Raw genomic sequence first — 23,967 nt, 5'->3', positions numbered from 1 at the left:
CGCTGTGGCTTTAAGAGCCAAAAACTGTGTCCCACTTTTACCTTGGTGAGATTAACAAGGTCCTTTTGAGCAACTAAATACCACTGATGGACCTGTAGCATTTCCCTATAAAAGCGCATAGGGTTATTTTCGGGATCTGGCAGGCGGTGGATTAATGCAGCTGACTGGGTGGGGTTGAAGGGGACATATTTGGGTGAGGGCTGTTCCTCGTCAGGTTCGGAGTCTGCTAAATACTCCGAACGGCTTTCTATGTTAGTCTTGACTGACACATGAGGTACTGTTGGCAAGGGAAACGAGTATTCCCGTTGAGCTGTTGCTACTGCATGATAGACAGCAAGTTCTCCATCCAACACTAACTTGACCTCCACCAAATGCAAATTAGAACCTCTGACTGTAGACATTATTCTTTTGACAATGACCCTTGCAGCCCTCTCCACAGAAAAACCAAATAAACCAGCAGATATCAAGGGCAGTGAAACACTTCTTCGGGTTAGCAAGGTAACATCCAGATTAGTAAACAATTGAACGGTTTACCCAGTCCCTGAGAACATTTTCAGAATCCCGGGGATGCATAGGATCAAACCGGGGGCCTACAGCATAAACAATATAGGCTGCCGGAAGGGCTCCTCCCTGAGTTACAGCAATATGGCCGGGTTCAACATGACCATGTTGTCTGACATATTCATCTGATTCCTCTTGGATTATCTGACCACCCTGCAAAACGATTTGCCGGGCCAAGCCCTCAGCATGATGCAAATTTGAATTAGCCGGATTAACATACACCCCTGTCTCCTGTGTCAACAAATCTCCCATCCCTATCCTAAACAAAATCTGAGCCCCTCCGGGCATAGCAAGCAACTGAACATATCGTGGGTTAAACAACTCTGGATGGGTCTGGGATCGTTCGAAGTAAGGCTCACTGTGTGTCCTAGAGAAAGGAGGGGGATCCAAGGGGAGGGGATTGGTAACTGGGGAGTGTGGCGCAGGACTGGCCGGTGGGGGGAGAAGACGGCATTGCAGGTATGGGAGGGACCAGGCGTATGGGTGTGGATAACAGCTCCTGAGTCTGTTCGGTTGTTTTCTGATGTAGAGGAGGCACATAGTAACCTCCTTGCGGAGTTAAAACAGGGAGGATTGGGACAGGCTTATGGCCATGACTCATGTGTGGGTGGTGAGCTGCACAATTATTACAACCATCTCTCCAGTCTGTGTTTTGGTAGCCACACTGGTAACATGTGCAGCTGGCTGGGTCATATGGGGGCGGCTTCTCAATTGGTACTTCTGGAGAGATAGAGGCAGAAGTGGGCGGGGTCAATGTGAGAGTTGTGAGGGGTGGCTCCACTAACTCTGAAGTGGGTGCTGGGACAGAAGGAACCAACACCGGTGTGGGCAGTACAGAAAGAGTTAAGGGATTCTGGCCAGGGGAAGGGATTGCAACATCTGTGAATAGCTCCGGAGCTTGTCCAGGATCAGGCTGCAAAGTAGCAACAAAACAACCTTCCCGAGTGACCCTAAAACCATCCTCAGACTTGGGTAACCTATAGTAAAACACAACATCCCCTTGCTCATCTTCATCTTTGACCCCAATGTATCCTTCTGATAGCAATATCTGAGCTATTCTGCCAAACAATTTCGCATCAACCAACAACCTCTTGTTACCTTCAGGCCTTTCAGCTTTCTGTCTCTGAACATTTTTGCTATCTTGGTGGTGTCCGGATTACACTAATTTATGACTATGCGGTGTGTATTATAGTCCGGCCGGAACTTAAGGCCACACCTCTATACTAGCCACTTCCTCAGCTATATAGTAATAAGGGTATCCCGCGAAAGGAATAGAACGTGCAAAAATGTTAGATACAAAAATGTCCTGCTCTCCGGACTTCATCAGCTGCACCAATTATTGTCCTAATCCCTATCTTCGATCACAGGTATGTATCCCATGAAAGGAGGAGGACATACAAAAAATGTGTATGCACATACAAGAATGTCCCGGCCTCCGGACTTGGTCAGCTGGACCAATTTAACGTCCTAATCCCTATCTTTGATCGTGGGTGTCCCCCCTACGTCTTCAATTACAGACCGAGTCAGTCTAACTAGCTATATCCGGCCACCACAGTCTTTCCTGCCCTAACAACCGTCCTCTGGATCCCGTGTGACACTCTCGATCCACGCCTCAGGGCTGGGATCGTGCTCTGAGCCCCAGCAGGCACTACCCCTGAGTCACAATCAGGTACCTTTTAACACTGATAAGGACACACAGCCAGTCACCCCCTCCTCTCCAAAACCAACCACAACGGTAGTGAATACACAGTATGTAACACTTACCGGGTTGGAGGTGATCAGCCTAATTGGAGCAGAGGGAGGTTTCTGTCCGCGACGTCCAAACCATCGGTATTTGCAGATGGCAATGCATCCTTGGAGGGGCTCCACGTTGGTGCGCCATCTGTCAAGGGAGAAATTTGGGTAAGACTGCTAATGGAGTCTTTGTTCAGGGCACTAGAGACACAAGGCTAAATTAGGTGTCTGTGCAGATATAATGAGACTCAATCAGTGAACACAGGACATGTTCTCTGATTGAGCTCAGACTTGGATCTGACCTCGTGTAGTCCATAGATCAGATATTAGTATTACATTTCAACCTTCAGACATGTACAAAAGTATCAATCTGTCTTTTCTCACACATTAAAACAGTACAGGGAGGTGCGTAGGGACACAGAAACCCACATTTCATCCCAAAGATGACACATTCCTCTTTAACTACTGATAAGCATAAATACTTTCTCTGTTCATTGTTTGTACATCTGTTCACCTGTCCTTGGTTAACCTTCTCTTGAACGTACAGCTTAGAATCATATTATGGCATCTGTGCAATTGTCATATAGACACACAGATAATTATGCACCTACATCTATATTTTGATTATTTAAATACAGAGATGATCTTATTACATTTGAACAAACAATCTATAGCCCAGGTTACCTTCACAGTTGGACATGTGCTTGAAAACGTTTAGAGAAGGTCACATTAAGTTCAAATGAAAAGGTTAGAGGGCATTTTAGGATCATCCTGAAATTTCACCTGAAAGCCAAATATCTGAAACTTTTTGTGAGTACATATGAACGAATCCGATGTTCGGTGTTCAAAGTTCAACAGGAATACAGATGTTTAACAAACAACAAAAGAGTTTGGGTTTGGAGTCCAGGTGATTTATGAGTGCAAACCACTCAAGTGAACAGTGCTGTGCCTGAGTATGCTGGAAGCTCAGCCCAGTGCAAGCAGCTTGCAGTGTTTGAATGGCTCGTACTGGGGGTAAAATCAACGTAATCAGATGTAGTGTGCACCACACAAAAAATATAAAAACCCCTTCTACCTGCTCCCGGAAATCATCTGTTTATGGCTGGATGAGTGGCTGCATGTGAGCGGAGAGCCATACTGCCATTCATTGACTTCAAATGAAGTTCAGGTCAAGTCCTGGCCCAGAGTGGAACATAATAAGAAAGATGGCTGAACTTCCATGAATTTTCTCATCTCTATTTGTGAGTAGTGTACATATTATACATATATAAATATATATATATATATATATATATATATATATATATATATATATATATATATGTATATATACAGTATAGACCAAATGTTTGGACACACCTTCTCATTCAAAGAGTTTTCTTTATTTTCATGACTCTGAAAATTGTAGATTCACATTGAAGGCATCAAAACTATGAATTAACGCATGTGGAATGAAATACTTAACAAAAAAGTGTGAAACTACTGAAAATATGTCTTATATTCTAGGTTCTTCAAAGTAGCCACCTTTTGCTTTGATTACTGCTTTGCACACTCTTGGCATTCTCTTGATGAGCTTAAAGAGGTAGTCACTGGAAATGGTCTTCCAACAGTCTTGAAGGAGTTCCCAAAGATGCTTAGCACTTGTTGGCCATTTTACCTTCACTCTGGGATCCAGATCACCCCAAACCATCTCGATTGGGTTCAGGTCTAGTGACTGTGGATGCCAGGTCATCTGGCGTAGCACCCCATCACTCTCCTTCTTAGTCAAATAACCCTTACACAGCCTGGAGGTATGTTTGGGGACATTGTCCTGTTGAAAAATAAATGATGGTCCAACTAAACGCAAACCGAATGGAAAAGCATGCCGCTGCAAGATGCTGTGGTAGCCATGCTGGTTCAGTATGCCTTCAATTTTGAATAAATCCCCCACAGTGTCACCAGCAAAGCACCCCCACACCATCACACCTCCTCCTTCATGCTTCACGGTGGGAACCAGGCATGTAGAGTTCATCCGTTCACCTTTTCTGCATCGCAAAAAGACATGGTGGTTGGATCCAAAGATCTCAAATTTGGACTCATCAGACCAAAGCACAGATTTCCATTGGTCTAATGTCTATTCCTTGTATTCTTTAGCGCAAACAAGTCTCTTGTGCTTGTTGCCTGTCCTTAGCAGTGGTTTCCTAGCAGCTATTTTACCATGAAGGCCTGCTACACAAAGTCTCCTCTTAACAGTTGTTCTAGAGATGTTTCTGCTGCTAGAACTCTGTGTGGCATTGACCTGGTCTCTAATCTGAGCTGCTGTTAACCTGCAATTTCTGAGGCTGGTGACTTGGATAAACTTATCCTCCGCAGCAGAGGTGACGCTAAAGGCCCCGTCACACGCTACGATATATCTAACGATATGTCATTGGGGTCACGGAATTTGTTACGCACATCCGGCATCGTTAGAGATGTCGTAGTATGTGATACCACCGAACGACTGCTAACGAGCAAAAATACTCACCTTATCGTTGCTCGTTGACACGTCGTACATTTTCATAATGTCGTTCCTCCTTCTGCGCGCCGGTTGTTCGTCGTTCCTGAGGCAGCACACATCGCTACATGTGACACCCCGGGAACGACAAACACAGCTTACCTGCATCCCGCCGGCAATGCAGAAGGAAGGAGGAGGGCGGGATGTTACGTCCCGCTCATCTCCGCCCCTCCGCTTCTATTGGGCAGCCGCTGTGTGACATCGCTGTGATGCCGAACATCCAACCCCCTTCAGGAAGAGGAGGTTCGCCGCCCACAGCGACATCGTTAGGGAGGTAAGTACGTGTAACGGGGATTAACGACATTGTGCACCACGGGCAACGAATTGCCCATGATGCACAAACGACGTGGGCGGGTGTGATTGCTCATGCGATCGCACGATATATCGTCGCCTGTGACGGCGCCTTTAGTGCTCCTTTCCTGGGTCGGTCATTATGTGAGCCAGTTTTTTTGTAGCGTTTGATGGTTTTTGCCCCTGCACTTGGGGACACTTTCAAAGTTTTCCCAATTTTTCAGGCTGACTGACCTTCATTTCTTAAAGTAATGATGGCTACTCGTTTTTCTTTACTTAGCTGCTTTTTTTTTGCCATAATACAAATTCTAACAGTCTATTCAGTACGACTATCAGCTGTGTATCCACCAGACTTCTGCACAACACAACTGATAGTCCCAACCCCATATATAAGGCAAGAAATCCCACTTATTAAACCTGACAGGGCACACCTGTGAAAGGAAAATCATTTCCGCTGACTACCTCTTGAAGCTCATCAAGAGAATGCCAAGAGTGCGTAAAGCAGTAATCAAAGCAAAAGGTGGCTACTTTGAAGAACCTAGAATATAAGACATATTTTCAGTAGTTTCACACTTTTTTGTTAATTCATAGTTTTGATGCCTTCAATGTGAATCTACAATTTTCAGAATCATGAAAATAAAGAAAACTCTTTGAATGAGAAAGTGTATCCAAACTTTTGGTCTGTACTGTATATATATACACACACACACACCTATATATATATATATATATATATATATATATATATACTACACTGTGTGCAGAATTTTTAGGCAAATAAGTATTTTGATCACATGATAATTTTTATACGTGCTGTCCTACTCCAAGCTGCATAGGCTTGAGAGCCAACTACCAATTCAGTAAATCAGTTGATGTGCATCTCTGTAATGAGGAGGGGTGTGGTGTAATGACATCAACACCCTATATAAGGTGTGCTTAATTATTAGGCAACTTCCTTTCGTTTGGCAAAATGGCTCAGAAGAGAAATTTGACAGGCTCTGAAAAGTCCAAAATTGTGAGATGTCTTGCAGTCTTGAAATTGCCAAACTTTTGAAGCGTGATCACCGAACAATCAAGCGTTTCATGGCAAATAGCGAACAGGGTCGCAAGAGTGTTAGGCAAAAAAGGTGCAAAATAACTGCTCATGAATTGAGGAAAATCAAGCGTGAAGTTGCCAAGATGTCATTTGCTGCCGGTTTGGCCATATTTCAAAGCTGCAATGTTACTGGAGTATCAAAAAGCACAAGGTGTGCCATACTCAGAGACATGGCCAAGGTAAGGAAGGCTGAAAAACGACCACCTTTGAACGAACAAGATAAAACGTCAAGACTAGGCCAAGAAATATCTTAAGACTGAATATTCAAAGGTTTTATGGACTGATGAAATGAGAGTGACTCTTGATGGGCCAGATGGATGGACCAGAGGCTGGATCAGTAAAGGGCAGAGAGCTCTACTCCGACTCAGACGCCAGCAAGGTGGAGGCGTGGTACTGGTATGGGCTGGTATTATCAAAGATGAACTTGTGGGACCTTTTTGGGTTGAGGATGGAGTTAAGCTCAACTCCCAGACCTACTGCCAGTTTATGGAAGACAACTTCTTCAAGCAGTGGTACATGAAGAAGTCGGCATTGTTCAAGAAAAATATGATTTTCATGTAGGACAATGCTCCATCACATGCTTCCAACTACACCACAGCGTGGCTGGCCAGTAAAGGTCAAAAAACATTAAAAAATAATGACATGGCCCCCTTGCTCACCTGATCTGAAACCTATAGAGAACTTGTGGTCCCTAATAAAATGTGAGATCTACAGGGAGGGAAAACAGTACACCTCTCGGAACAGTGTCTGGAGGCTGTGGTGGCTGCTGCACGCAATGTTGATCGTAAACAGATCAAGCAATTGACAGAATCTATGGATGGTAGGCTGTTGAGTGTCATCATAAAGAAAGGTGGCTATATTGGTCACAAATTTTTTGGGGTTTTGTTTTTGCATGTCAGAAATGTTTATTTCTAAATTTTGTGCAGTTATCTTGGTTTACTAGGTGAAAATAAACAAGTAAGATGGGAATATATTTGTTTTTTATTAAGTTGCCTAATAATTCTGCACAGTATTAGTTACCTGCACAAACAGATATCCTCCTAAGATAGCCAAATCTAAAAAAAAAACACTCCAACTTCCAGAAATATTAAGATTTGAGATTTATGAGTCTTTTGGGTTGATTGAGAACATAGTTGTTGATCAATAATAAACAAATCCTCTAAAATACAATTTGCCTAATAATTCTGCACACAGTGTATATATATATCCATACGAAGGATGTATGAATCAAGCCGCATACAAGGTTATCCTGGAAAAACAGTTGCTTTCTTGTGCTCAGGCAATGTTCCCCAACTCTGAGGACTGTTTTTTCCAGCAGGACAATGTGCCATGCCACACAGCTAGGTCAATCAATGTGTGAATGAAGGACCACAACATCAAAAACCCTCTCATGGCCAGCCCAATCTCCAGGCCTGAACCTCATTGAAATCTCTGGAATGTAATCAAGAGGAAGATCGATAGTTACAAGCCATCAAATAAAAAGGAACTGCTTAAATTTCTGCACCAGGAGTGGCATAAGGTCACCCAAAATCAGTGTGAAAGACTGGTGGAAACCATGCCAAGAGGCATGAAAGCTGTGATTAAATATCATGGTTATTCCACAAAATATTGAATCTGAACTCTTCCTGAGTTAAAACATTAGTGTTGGTTCTAAATGATTATAAACTTGCTTCTTTTGCATTATTTGAGGTCTGAAAGCAATGCATTTTTTTGTTATTTTCTAATTTTCAGAAAATAAATACAAAATTTTTTGCTTGGATATTCAGAGACATGTCAGTAGTTTACAGAATGAAAGAACAATTTACATTTTACTCAAAAATATACCTAAAAGGAGAAAAATCAGAAAAACTGAAAAAAATTTGGAAGTGGTCTCTTAATGTTTGCCAGAGATGTATATATATATATATATATATATATATATATATATATATATATATATATATATATATATATATATAGCGGCACGGCGGTGGCTCAGTGGAGTTTATATGTTCTCCCCGTGTTTGCGTGGGTTTCCTCTGGGTTCTCCGGTTTCCTCCCACACTCCAAAAACATACAGATAGGGACCTTAGATTGTGGGCCCCAATGGGTAAAGTGTTGCCATTGTATGTAAAGTGCTGTGGAATCAATAGCGCTATATAAATGAATACATTTTTATTTGTTTGCACTCTGAAATGCTAAAGCATAAAAACCATGAATGTAAGACTATAAACATGCATTACCGCTAAAGGAAATCTAAGAAAAAACTGAGATATTTAGCATACAAAAATGGCCATTTTTATATCTGCCCAGTTGTCATGTCACGGCATATTTCATAACTGGGTACCTACTCTGAAATGAAGCCTCTCATCTATTAGAAAAAAAATCTAAAGAAAAAAATCATAAAATGACCTATCTGTATTGGTAGCATTCCATAAGGTGTATTATTTGCAGCATGAATACATATGATATTAGAATGCATATGATACTATGTTCGAATATTATATTTCAATTATAGAATAAGCCTGGTGATTATTCCTACTCCATAGAGCACTGCAATGAAGAAACATTTAGTAAATCACTATGGACAAACAGGTGCCATTCTTCTATCCCGGCACGTGAGGCCATTTCTTAACACAGCAAATAAACAATAAGAGTCATTCTCCTTTTCAGACCTCTCATTGACCACCCAGCAGGGAGAAACTGGAAAAGGTTTTTTTTTTCTTTTTCTTAAGACACTGAGAACACAGCATTGAAAGCTTGTACACAATGCAGGTGTGCTCCTTGACTGCAAATGTTTCATCTGTGCTTGCCGAGCTATTAATTTTCTGCATTGTTGTAGTGCGTTGCCTATTCACAACCTAAAACCGTTGAAACTAACTCAGCCATCTACTATAAAACTGCACGTGGCTTGGTCTTGCCAAAATCAACAATGTGCTGGCACACAAAGACCTGAAATGTAGATCAAACGCAGAAACAAAATTACATAAATAGATCAATGATTGTTTTACCCTTGTAGGCTTAATTATATTTATTACTAGCTCTAGTACCCGACATTGCCTGGGATAGTAATTAAGTGTCTCTCCCACTCTCCCACTCTATCTGTCTCCCTCCCTCTCTAAGTCTGTCTGTCTCCCTCCCTCTCTGTCTGTCTCCCTCCCTCTCTGTGACTGTGTGTCTCTGTGTCTCTGTCTCTGCGTGTGTGTGTGTCTGTGCGTGTCTGCGTGTATGAATCTCTGTGTGACTCTTTGTGTGTGTTTCTGTGTGTGTCTCTGCCTTTATCAGTCTCTGTGTGTGTCTCTGTTTGTCTGTGTCTGTATCTGTATATGTCTCTGTGTGTGTGTTTCTGTGTGTGTGTCTGTGTGTCTCTGTGTGTGTCTCTGTCTCTGTGTGTGTGTCTCTGTCTCTGTGTGGGTCTGTCTCTATGTGTCGGTGTCTGTCTGTCTCTACCAATATCATATTACCTCTCACATAAGCTTCTTATACTATGATAGTCCTTCGTTGCCTATAGCAACCAACTACAGCTCCTATTAATGACCTGTAGCTCCCAGCTCCATTGACTTTAATATATTTTTTTGTCGAATAACGGTAAAGCGCGGAGTTAAATATTCCCCTCAAAATGTTGTCTATGATGTTCCCTGAGTCAAATGAGGCGTCTGTGCAAAGGTTCGTGATTGTAAATGCGACGGTGCTGATTCCTTTAGCGGACATACACACACATACACACACACACACACACACATACATACATACATTCACTCAGCTTTATATATTTGATTTTCCAAAAGTTATAATTCAGTTTGTATGAAGATGCAATACTTTATGATTTAAAAAGAAAAACCCAGTTCATCCATTAAAAAAATGTATAAAAGGAAGCTTATGAAATTCCAATTAGATGAGGAAGGTGGGATTTAAATATACTGTATAATATATGAAGAGATGGGTTTAAGGCCTTACTTAAATACAGAACTGCAGCTGTGTTCTTATCTGGTTAGAGGAAAAGGGATGAACAACAATAGAAGCTAAGAAGCCCAAGTTGATGCATGGGAAAGCCATTGGTCGACCATTGTAGCTGTCCTTCTGCTGAGCAAATAGTTCAAACTGTTCATTCCCATCTTCCATTCTCTCCCCGGAACATTGTTTGTGTCCTTGCATTTCATTCTGCAAGGAAGATTGCTCCCTGGGCCTATAAGCAAACAGTCCAGAAAAGAGCCGACTATCCTGTTCTTTTCCCTGGAGATCTAGCATTTTTATTTCAGCTGCAAGCTGTCAAAGAACTGGAGAGTTTATGTCAGTGGCATGAATTAATTGTGCTAATCTGGGGCATGCGATATGTGTCACCAAATGTCCAGAAAAATAATTGTCAATAATGTTTCCTTTAGTATTTACCTCCAATCTGTTCGTTTGACGAGTGCAGCCTTTTAATAGTGCAGCCATGGATTATTCTCTGCCAAGTTGAATGAACATTGCTTATGACAAATTAACCAGCTTGGCAGTAATATAGCTGGCTACAAGGAGCCAAGTATATAAAAGGGAGATTCAGAAAACCGAATAACAAGACATAGAGAACACCGGTAATTCGGGCATATAGAGCAAGTAGAAGCTCATTGTTTATTGTTATCCAAGCATTTCTTCGTTTAAAGGGGAAAAGAATAAATTGTCTTTGGTGATCTTGGTGTTAATATATATATATATATATATATATATATATATATATATATATATATATATATATATATATATATATATACATATACAGTAGTATATTCCATTACATAGTTACATAAGTTGAAAAAAGACCTATGTCCATTTAGTTCAACCTTCCTCCACCAATTATACATTTCATCACTAAATCATCTATAACCAACAATGTTGTGTACTGAGCCCTTTTTGTAAAGTTGTTATAGTGCCTACTATTACTACCTCTTGTGGTAGGGCATTCCACAGTCTGACTGCTCTAACTGTAAAGAATCCTTTCCTATTTAGCTGCCAGAATCACCTTTCTTCCACTCGCAGTGAGTGTCCTCTGGTCCATTGTATTGTCTTTGGAAGGAAGAAGTCATGTGACAGTCCTTTATATTGACCACAAACATATACATGAGATCTCCTCTGAGACAACTTTTTTCTAAGCTAAACAAATCCAACTTTTTCAACCTCTCATCATATGGGAGGCCTTCCATTCCTTGTAGTAGTCTAGTTAGCCGCCTTTGAACTGCCTCTAACTTCTGAATATCCTTTTTAAAATGGGGAGCCCAAAACTGGATTCCATATTCTAAATGTGGCCTTACAAGTGATTTAAAGAGGTGCAATTAGCAAGAGGTGAAATATATACAGACCTTAAAATGTTATTCACAAAAACTCTAGGATAGGGGATAACTTGTTGATGGCTATGGGTCCCACACCGAAAATAACCAGTACAGTAACACGATAATTGAAAGAAAAAAATAAAATGAAAGAATTATAGGCGTTCAATCCCATTACCCCACTGAAAAAATGCAAGTGAAAAAATCAAAATGTCACATATACCCCAAAATGGAATAAAAAAAACTGTTCCAATTAAAAAACAAGCCTTTATGTTTATCAAAAAGGACACAAATCAATTTCCTCTTTAAGGAGAAATCACTTAGTCAGCTGATGATTTGCAGACTTTATTCACATAAAGTATTGCCTGATAACAATAAATAATAATAATAATAATAGTAATAGACTACTTAGCTGGTCCAGTGCATCTTCCACATTTTCACATTTTACAGTAATCACTGTAAAAACAAAAGATGCTCCTTGATACTTTATAAAGCCAAAAAATTGCTGCACATATTGCCGCAAACCTATCTTCTTTTTCATAAATGATTCAAAATCATATAGATCATTATTGGGAATGATGGTAAATCAGCTTAATGTGTACTTGTCAACTCTCATGTACCAGTACTTTAAGGCGAGCAGGACTTTGCTTTGCGCATTGTGAAAACAAAATGTAAGCATAAAAAACCAAACCCCTTTTGTAGGCTGTGCCACTATTTCACATTCCACTGTTCTTATTTCTTACGGCCCCTTTTTACAGCTCACACTCCTTCAACAAAGTGTTAAATCCCCATAATGTTCTTAAAAATATGTGTTGTAACATCAAAGAAGTTCTTGTTATTTTGTTTTATTGGCTACACCGGTGTAAATGTTAGTGTATTAACACTAGAACTACTGGACTCGTGACACCTATATAGAAATACATGGTGCAAAGTAGTCAAAATGACTACCTCAGTAGTTCTAGTGTTAAATTGTAAGTCTGTCAATATACTCACCCATCGTTGTCTTCTTCGGTCCAGTGCCATGCCAGTGCTCTTCTGAGTCACTAAGTAGTGATTGAGACTATCTGGATCATGCTGCATTCTATGTATGGGAAGGAAAACGCTGTTATAATGTAAGTCTATGGAGCCTCATTTTGATGTTTCATAGACTTACACTGTAAAAGCCGCTTCCGGGTCACACATAGAACCCAGTGTGAATTGGCAAGTCGGAAGAGTCGCCATGTGACTCAGAAAAGGACCGGAGTGATGTTGGTTAAAGATGAGCGAACCTGACATTCGATGTTCGAGGTTTGGGTACGGAAACCGACTTCCAAAATAGCAAAGGTCTGGTTTGAAGTTTGAGTGAGTTACAAATCCAAATGCTGTGCTTTGGTATGTGTGATACTCAGCCCTGAGCGAGCGACGTGCAGTGTTTGAACGGCTTGCACTGGGGGTAAAATCAGTGTGATCTGATGCAGTGTGCACACACACACAAAAAAAATTGAAAAACCCCATCCAACCTCTCCCGGAAGTGTCCTGCATATGGCTGGCTGCATGAGGGTGGAGAGCCAAACTATTCAATTACAGACTTCCATTGAGGTTCGGATCAAGTTAAGGCCACGTCTCACTAAGCAACATCGCTAGCAACATCGCTGCTTAGTCACGTTTTTTGTGACGCAACAGCGATCTTGCTAGCGATGTTGCTGTGTGTGACTTCCAGCAACAACCTGGCCCCTGCTGTGAGGTCGCCGGTTGTTGCTGAAGGTCCTGGACCATTTTTTAGTTGTTGCTCTCCCGCTGTGAAGCACACATCGCTGTGTGTGACAGCGAGAGAGCAACAACTGAATGTGCAGAAAGCAGGGAGCCGGCTTCTGCGAATACTGGTAACCAAGGTAAATATCGGGTAACCAAGAAGCCCTTTGCTTGGTTACCCGATGTTTACCTTAGTTACTAGAATCCACCGCTCTTACACTGCCAGTGCCGGCTCCCTGCTCCCTGCACACATAGCCAGAGTACACATCGGGTAAGTAAGCGAACCGGTTTGCTTATTAACCCGATGTGTACTCTGGCTAGAAGTGAAGGGAGCCAGTGCTAAGCGGTGTGCGCTGGTAACCAAGGTAAATATCGGGTAACCAAGCACTTGGTTACCCGATATTTACCTTAGTTACCAAGCGCAGTATCGCTTCCACGCGTCGCTGCTGGCTGGGGGCTGGTCACTGGTCGCTGGTGAGATCTGCCTGTTTGACAGCTCACCAGCAACCCGTGTAGCGACGCTCCAGCGATCCCTGCCAGGTCAGGTCGCTGGTGGGATCGCTGGAGCGCCACTTAGTGTGACGGTACCTTTAGGGTTGAAAGCTGAACCTTATTTAAGGTTCTAATGTGCCCTGCAAACCGAACCTCCAAATGCTCGCTCATCTCTAGTGTTGGACACTAGAGAAGGCAGTGATCAGTGAGTATATTAACACACTAACAGTACAATACACTAACATTTACACAGGTTTAGGGAATTAAAATAACAGAAGTGCTAAATTATAGCATTATATTGCTGAAAAATTACAGAATGGAAAAAGGAAGTCCATCACATTAGCTTTCTTCTATAGTCAGGCTGTGATTTGCACACACTTTTGTTGCCACCCCTCATATTGTGCACCCCCACCACTTCAGTGAGGACATCAGAAGGAGAGAAATGAAGATGAAGTGGCAGCTGTGTCATAACACCAGTACTTGGAGCCATTTAATGAGCCCCACAGCCACCTAGCTAACAAGCAGATGAGTAAAGTGAAATGGTGAAAAATATGGGGGAGAGGGGACAAAAGACCTAAACGAACACTGTAATGAAAAAATAAGCACAACAAAGCAAAAAGAAGTATCTAAGTAAACAAGTAGCATTATACCCAAGTGAGGGTGCCCTAGGCGACATTCGAGGGCGAGAGGCAGTTCTCCTTCACGCCAACACACCACAGAGGGTTGTGGTCCTGACTGGATGTTCGGACTTGTGTGGTGCAGGTTATTCCTTTTTGTAGACCGTTGCTTCTGGCAAACCAGGACAATAGTAACCGAGGCCAAAAGTTCTACAACACCAGTCTTTTATTGAGCAACTTGTACAGTTCTTCCAACACAACATTATACATGAGAAAACAGGCACATGACTTAAGCACAGTTTCCAAAGTACAAGGCACCCTAGGACACAATTCCTTCACAATCTCCTCCACTATTACTCTCTCTGATGTTTCCAGTTCTTCCTCTGTCAACCAGCCTAGCATCACAGTACCATATGCAAAAGACATTCTAGTCCACTTGCTGTTCCTCATCATTTCCAGCATCATTTACTAACAATACCTTTTGATCTGCCGCCCAGGACTTCATACTCATTTCATGTTCTTTTCTGTTTTGGTCGATTCCCATGAAGCTATAGGCTTCAACGGGCCTTATGCTAAACATCCTCCCGAGTTGCCTTACTAGAGGAGTCAGTCCGTTTTTGGCCAAGGAAAGATTTTGACGATATCTTTTCATGTATCTGTCACAGGTTTCTCAGATCTTGCTAGATCACCAGCATTTCAGTTGTTGTAGTTATCACAAAGCACCCCTGAAACCAGTCTATTACCCTAAGAGCTAGCTCCTCTCCTTGTGGGTTAGTCCCGCACTGAACTCTTGCTTGCCCACAGTTAGTGTCTAGTCAAGCTTCCTTACCAACATCCTAAAAAACAGTTCTATATATCACTATACATGAGAACATCTTATTATGTATAAAGACGCATGACACAATTTACATATGACATAACAGGGGGGTTAGTATCTTCAGGGGTAGGAACATGACCACCTAGGTCACTCTCCTATACTCACTGCCTGTGTACAACATATAGAGTATCGGCTTCCTCTAATGTTTGTCTGGGTGCCAGAAGCATGGATGAAAAAACATTCACCAGGGAGTGTTTTTTCCTTTTTTCTGGATCATTCTGGAGGCTTCTGGAGATTTGCCAACTTAGGATTTAAGGAACTGATACCATTAGAATTAAGTCTGTCAGTCCCACCTGTATAAAGAAGAGCAACCAACAGTTTAATGTTCATGAGGACCCCCCCAACTTTTCCCTGTCCAATGATGTCTGGGTAGAAAAGGATTGAGCCCACTGGATTTCCAAAAGCCATTCCTTTTGCCTTTTGGGAAAAAATTTGATACTAAAGAAGGAGCTCCATCAATGAGTACACAGGGGACCCAAGTGCTCTGGAGGAGTTTGAAGAGATAAATGATATTTGGCCGGCAGCTATATAATGTACAGTCATGGCCAAAAGTTTTGAGACTGACACCAAAATTATATTTTCACATGATCTGTTGCCCTCTGGTTTTTAATTGTTTGTCTGATGTTTACATCACATACAGAAATATAATTGCAATCATATTATGAGTACCAAAATGTTATATTGACAGTTAGAATGAGTTAATGCAGCAAGTCAATATTTGCAGTGTTGACCCTTCTTCTTCAGGACCTCTGCAATTCTCCCTGGCATGCTCTCAATCAACTTCTGGATCAAATCCTGACTGATAGCTGTCCATTCTTGCATAAGCAATGCTTGCATTTTGCCAGAATTTGTTGGTTTTTGTTTGTCCACCCATCTCTTGATGATTGCCCACAAGTTCTCAATGGGATTAAGATCTGGGGAGTTTCCAGGCCATGGACCCAAAATCTCTATGTTTTGTTCCATGAGCCATTTAGTGATCACCTTTGCTTTATGGCAAGGAGCTCCATGATGCTGGAAAAGGCATTGTTGGCCCCAAACTGCTCTTGGACAGTTGGGAGAAGTTGCTCTTGGAGGACATTCTGGTACCATTCTTTATTCATGGCTGTGTTTTTAGGCAAGACTTTGAGTGAGCCGATTCCCTTGGCTGAGAAGCAACCCCACACATGAATCGTTTCAGGATGCTTAACAGTTGGCATGAGACAAGACTGGTGGTAGCGCTCACCTCTTCTTCTCCTAATAAGCTGTTTTCCAGATGTCCCAAACAATCGAAAAGGGGATTCATCTGAGAAAATGACTTTACCCCAGTCCTCAGCAGTCCACTCCCTGTACCTTTTGCAGAATATCAGTCGGTCCCTGATGTTTTTTCTGGAGAGAAGTGGCTTCTTTGCTGCCCTCCTTGAAACCAGGCTATATTTCTTTCGATAGCCTCTGCTTTTCAGAAGTAAAAGGCTTCAGTCACCACTCAGTACATGTTGAGTGGCAGCTTTAAAGAGGTGGTCCACTACTCAGCATTAGTGGCCACGTCGATGTAAAGCTCATAGGGAAGGCTTTTCTCAAATGCTTTGTGTAGAAAAATCTGCCTCTGAGTGGCGCTATTGTGGTCTGCTCATGCCCATCACGTGACCCCTGGGCTCCGTGACCTATGAGATTCAATGATGTCAGGTCAACTTCCAGTTGACCTGACATCACCAAGGCCGGCCCCAGTCTCTGTGAGTGACTGGACTGTGGGCGGAGTTTCACCGCTCATCACAGCCCAGCATCACTCCTGCTTGAGGCACTCTACAGCAAAGGAGAGAGCACGTGAGATGAGCAGTGAAACTCCACCCACAGCACAATTACTCAGGGAGACTGGGGCCGAGCTCAAAGATGTCGGATCAACTGGAAGTTAACATGACATCACCGAATCTGAGAGGTCATGGAGCCCAGTGATCATGTGATGGGGCTGAGCGGACCACAATAGCTACGTTCAGAGGTGGATTGTACTATACAAAGTAATTGAGAAAAGCCTTCACTATGAACTTTACATCGATGTGGCCACTAAAGCTGAGTAGTGGAGCACCCCTTTAAGCACGCCCTGGTACATTGACTGACGGCTGTCTTTGCTGTGTATCAGGGCAGACATGGCTGTCAGACAATATGCCAGTGTGTGCTTACAGCTGCCGCTCAATATGTACTGATCAGTGACTGGAGCCACATCGGCACGCCTCTATGACTAGCAGCTGGAGGCTGCTGAGAGGAATAAAATTCATTTTTTCCTTTTAGTTGTATTTTCAGTAAGATAGCTGAGTAGCTTTGGAACGCTTTTAACCGGCAGATTAACCCCATTTCTGCATGTTAATAGTGTTTGGGGATAAGACAAGTTCCCTTTACCTACAACTCTTCTCCTCAAACAGTATGCAAGCTGCAAAAAAAAAAATTAAAAAAAAATTTTGCACACTTCACTGTTGTAAATGTCCAATATTAGACCTTCACACAGCACCTAAATACTGCAGCTGGTTACCACCTGATACTATTTCTTTTATTATAGCTAGATTGGCTGAGGTCACATTATTTAATAAAGCTCAAAACATGATCAATACACACCTAGGAGATTTCTGAGAGTTATACATATATTTTATGGGCAATTAAAGACTTTTCAGCACTATGATTAGTGGTGAATTTATTTGCTATGAATAAAGTTTTTGAGAAAAAGTCAGCAAAGCAGACACATTTGAATTCTAAATGATCCAATAATCTCTACTGTCTACATTTAAAGACAAAAATAAAAGATATTAATGCACAAATTAAAGGGTGCTTTACACGTTGCGACATCGCTAGCGATAACTAGCGATGTCGTACGTGATAGCACCCGCCCCCGTCATTCGTGCGATATTTGGTGATCACTGCCATAGAAAACATTATCGCTACGGCAGCGTTACACGCACATGCCTTTGCAGCGACGTCACTGTGACCGCCGAACAATCCCTCCTTCAAGGGAGAGGTGCGTTCGGCGTCATAGCGACGTCACTGCGGCGTCACTAAGCGGCCGCCCAATAGCAAAGGAGGGGCAGAGATGAGCGGCCAGAACATGCCGCCCACCTCCTTCCTTCCTCATTGCCAGTGGACGCAGGTAAGGAGATGTTTGTCGTTCCTGCGGTGTCACACATAGCGATGTGTGCTGCTGCAGGAACGACGAACATCGTACCTGCAGCAGCAACGATATTAAGGAAATGAACGACGTGACAACGATCGACGATTTTCGACACTTTTGCGACTGTTGATCGTCGCTCCTTGGTGTCACATGCTGCGATGTCGCTAACGGCGCTGGATGTGCGTCACTAACAACGTGACCACGACGATATATCGCTAGCGATGTTGCAACGTGTAAAGCACCCTTAAGTGTTTTTATTTTACAGCCAGCCCTGTCAGTCGGTGCCGGGGCCCGGTTACAGCCACCAATCACTATGCACAGATCAATGACTGAAATCACGCCGGCCGAACCCCTATCACTGAAAGCCTATGGCTGCCAGGAGGAAAAAAGTTAATTTCTTCCTGGCAGTGGGGCTCTCAGTGCAGCAGCTGCATGGCATCAGAATGCTATTAACCTGCAGACTAACCCCATGTCTGCAGGTTAATAGGGTTTTTTTTACAAGACAAGTTCCCTTTAACCTATCAGACTCTGTTTGAAAACAGTAAAGGCACATTGGCATAAAGCTGATGAAACCCACTAATTTTGGTCATCTAATGTGTATGAAGTCCATCCTTTTGTACTTCCTGAAGATAAGCTGCCACCAGACATTTTTGGTGATGTGACGACTTGTGTCAGTAAGGAATATCTTGACACTTGTGCGGGGGTGAACCATTCTTAATTATTCCAAACATCATTAGTTTGTTTGTTTGGTGAATCAAGTGACATGGTCCATTGTTTCATGTGAGACTGTCTGGTGCCCTTTTGTATGCTAACATGTGGAATGCTTGCTAATTGTAGAGTGCATCAGTCCTCTATGGTGTACAGTCTGTGTCATATGGAGGACAATTGATCTAGCAAATAATGAAGGAACAGCCATGATTATCTTTCCCCAATCCTGTGAGACACAATGCCTTGAAATGGAACTGAGGGATAAAAAAGGGGCCTGCTCCTATCACCAGGGATCCTACAGGACTACAGCCTATGAACCATGGTTCAAGATTACAAAACTGCTCTACTACCCAACGTCCACAAATTTGTTTGGAGAACCCAGGTTTGGACTGTCACCTGGTCACACACTTTGCTGGGCGACTGGCTTCCACAGCTTGCCGCTAGCCCCTCTTAGTGGTTTCCCAAAAAAAGCAGGGTGCTTTAGGCATGGGTAGTGGCCCTGGATTCCCCAAAGTCACAGACGTTCTAAAGGCCCTGTTACATGCTACGATATATCAGGCGATATGTCGTCGGGGTCACGGATTCCGTGACGCACATCCGACATCGTTTGACATATCATAGCGTGTGACAGCTATGAGCAACTGTTAACGAGCAAAGATACTCACCTTATCGTTGCTCGTTGACACATCGTTCATTTTCAAAATATCAGTCACATTCCTGGATGCAGGTTGTTCATCGTTCCTGAGGCAGCACACATCGCTCTGTGTGACACCTCGGGAATGACGAACACAGCTTACCTGCGTCCCACCGGCAATGAGGAAGGAAGGAGGTGGGCGGGATGTTATACCCCGCTCATCTCCGCCCCTCCGCCCAACGTCCCTCCCCCTTCAGGAAGAGGATGTTCGCTGTCCACAGCGAGGTCGTTCAGGAGGTAAGTACGTGTGATGGGCAGGGCCAGATTAAGGTTGGTGGGGGCCCCTGGGCAGAAAATCTGGTGGGGGCCCCATAACGTTAACATTTTTAGCCATAACAGTAGAGCACGAACCGTAGCATTTAGATATAAATCCAATGAACATTTATCTTATCCTGTTCTGCCACATTCAGATTCCCAGTACTACAATACAGATACAGTCCAGGATAAATCACAGCTGTCCACTTACACACAGAAAGTAGAGTTAAGGCTGCTTTACACATTTCGATCTCGTATGCGATCGCACACGCCCCCATCGTATGTGCAGAACAGGCAATTTGTTGCCCGTGTCGCACAAACGATTAACCCCCGTCACACGTACTTACCTTCCAAATGACCTCGCTGTGGGCGGCGAACATCCACTTCCTGAAGTGAAAGGGACGTCACACAGCGGCCGGCCAATAGAAGCGGAGGGGCGGAGATGAGCGGGATGTAAACATCCCGCCCACCTCCTTCCTTCCGCATTGCCGGCGGGACGCAGGTAAGCTGCAGTTCATCGTTCCCGGGGTGTCACATGGAGCGATGTGTGCTGCCTCAAGAACGATGAACAAAGAGACGTTCAATTTTTAGAAAATGAACGACGTGTATGCAATCAACGTTTTAACGCACAATCAGGGTCGCACGTAGCTGTCACACACTAGAATATCACTAACGATGCCGGATGTGCGTCACTTACGACGTGACCCCGCCGAGACATCGTTAGATATATTGTAGCGTGTAAAGCCCGCTTTTGTCACATATTTTTTACTGATCCCAATGTTAAGGCAGCCAGGGCCAGCTCCAGGGTTTTGTGGCCTCCGGGTGAGTCTCAGTGGGCCCCATCCACACACAGACACGCACACACACATACAGGCATGCGTATATACATATTTGAAGACAAATTCAGAAAAATACATATAAACAGACAAATATATGCACAGTTATATACACTGACATACATGCAGACACAGACGCATTAGGGCTCGTGCGCACGTTGCTTAATTACATGCATTTACGCTGCGTATAGCACTGCAGTGTAAATGCATGCGTCCTGCGTCCCCTATACAATCTATGAAGATTGTGCATGATACGTGCACCCATTGCTTTTATGAACGCAGCGATTTGGGTGCTAAAATGTTGACCCAAATCCGTGCGTTCATAAAATGAGCATGTCAATTATTCCGTGCGCTATGGATGCAGCTCCCGCTCTGTCTATGGTGGGGGAAGCAGCCATAGCGCATGAAATCGGCTTTTTTTGTACAGAAAAACTGCATCCATTATGCAGTGTTTCTGCAGCGATTTGACGCGCACATGTGCTGTCAAATCGCTGCAGAATATTCAGCAGTTACGTGCGCATGAGCCCTTACAGGTATTAATATGGGAAAGTCGCCAGCAGCCTCACTCACCTCTCCCGCTTGTTTCCGTCCAGCTCCTTCAGGACATGTGGCTGTTTCACGATGGCTGTCACTAACACACATGACTGCACACTGACAGCACTGCTGTATATACATCACAGGAGGGGCTGAGGGCTACGATATATACATTACAGGAGGGGCAGGGGGCATAGACGTTACTGGAGTGGCAAACAGCTCTGGTGGTGTACTCATCACTGCGATGGGTGACATAGCGCTCTGGGGAACCCATATAGTTCTGGGGGGGGGGCGCACAGACTGCTCTAATTCATATATACACACACAGTACTGCTTCTTACACACACATCTCTGACACACACACACACACACAATACAATGCACCCCCCATTACCCCTCCCCACACACACACAATACAATGCACCCCCCATTACCCCTCCCCCTACACACACACACACACACACACACACACAATACAATGCACCCCCATTACCCCTCCCCCCACACACATTACCCCTCTTCCCACACACAATACAATGCACCCCACATTACCCCTCTCCCCACACACAATACAATGCACCCCCCATTACCCCTCTCCCCACACACAATACAATGCACCCCCCATTACCCCTCTCCCCACACACACACACACAATACAATGCACCCCCCATTACCCCTCTCCCCACACACAATACAATGCACCCATTACCCCTCTCCCCACACACAATACAATGCACCCATTACCCCTCTCCCCACACACAATACAATGCACCCATTACCCCTCTCCCCACACACACACAATACAATGCACCCCCCATTACCCCTCCCCCTACACACACACACACACACACACACACACAATACAATGCACCCCCATTACCCCTCCCCCCACACACATTACCCCTCTTCCCACACACAATACAATGCACCCCACATTACCCCTCTCCCCACACACAATACAATGCACCCCCCATTACCCCTCTCCCCACACACAATACAATGCACCCCCCATTACCCCTCTCCCCACACACACACACACAATACAATGCACCCCCCATTACCCCTCTCCCCACACACAATACAATGCACCCATTACCCCTCTCCCCACACACAATACAATGCACCCATTACCCCTCTCCCCACACACAATACAATGCACCCATTACCCCTCTCCCCACACACACACAATACAATGCACCCCTCATTACCTCTCCCCACACACAAACACAATGCACCCCTCATGACCTCTCCCCCCACACACAATACACCCTCCATTACCCCTCCCCCCCACACACAATACAGTGCACCCTCCATTACCCCTCCCTCCACACACAATACAATGCACCCTCCATTACCCCTCCCTCCACACACAATACAATGCACCCTCCATTACCCCTCCCCCCACACACAATACAACCCTCATCACCCCCTACACACACAAATTACACTGCTCCATCACTACACACTCCTGCCTCCCCCCCTCCCTCGGAATACAGTACTCCTCCTCTGCCTGTCACAGAGCTGTGTTCCTTCACAAATGTTCCCCGTTGTGTCCTCAGCCCCTCCTCACTCATCCCCATTAATTACACCTGTCTCTTCAGCTCCTTCATGGAGCGCTCGCTTCCTCATGTCCCCTGTGTGGCGCCGGCAGCACTGTGATGACGTCAGCAAGGTGCTGATCTCATCACGTTGCTGCACGTCGGGGGCCCAGTCCCGGTGCGCTGTTCAAAATGTATTTACGTCTGAAAGACGCAAATACATTTGAATAGGAACGGAAACAGGAAGCTGCGGTCATCGGCTCTGCTGCGCTCCTCTGCAGTGTACATGCCGGCACACAGCAGAGCCGGCACACAGCAGAGCCGGCACACAGCAGAGCCGGCACACAGCAGAGCCGGCACAGACACAGCAGAGCCGGCACAGACACAGCAGAGCCGGCACACAGCAGAGCCGGCACACAGCAGAGCCGGCACAGCGCGCTGCCTCCTGCTCCTGCTAGTGTGCCTGGCATGTAAGGAGCGCAGCGGGGACAGCAGACAGCGGCCCACCACACCGTGCCCCTGCTTCTAGGTACGGCCGCAGCACATAGCAGGGAGCATTAGCACACCTCTGACCCCGGAAGTTCAAGCGGCCGCTGGTACTTCCGAGGTCAATCAGCGTCCTGTGCCCGCAGTTTGTTTTTGCGTCTTAAAGACGCAGATGCAAATAAATAGCGGTGCCCCCCCCGAAAACACAGCTGATTTATTAGACTGTCTTTACGGAGGGGGAGAGGGTGTGAAAAAAAAATGCTGACAGGTGCCTAGTGCCAAGTATGGTGGGGGCCCCCTTAGAAGCTCTTTTGGTGGGGGCCCCTGGACTCCAGCCCCGCCTGCCCCGCCTATAATCCGGCCCTGGTGATGGGGGTGATCGACTTTGTGCGATACAGGCAACAAATTGCCCATGACACACAAACGATGGGGGCGGGTGCGATATCACATACGATCGCACGATAAATCGACGCGTGTAATGGGGCCTTAATACCTGGCGAGTCAGCAGAAGAGTGACACTGTCACTGGCATTATCTCATGTCCTTGCTGGGAATGTACTATATACGATTGTC

The sequence above is a fragment of the Anomaloglossus baeobatrachus genome, chromosome 3 (assembly GCF_048569485.1).
Source record: "Anomaloglossus baeobatrachus isolate aAnoBae1 chromosome 3, aAnoBae1.hap1, whole genome shotgun sequence".
Lineage (NCBI taxonomy): Eukaryota > Metazoa > Chordata > Amphibia > Anura > Aromobatidae > Anomaloglossus > Anomaloglossus baeobatrachus.
The sequence above is the reverse complement of the archived record's forward strand: the minus strand, read 5'-3'. Positions refer to the sequence as shown.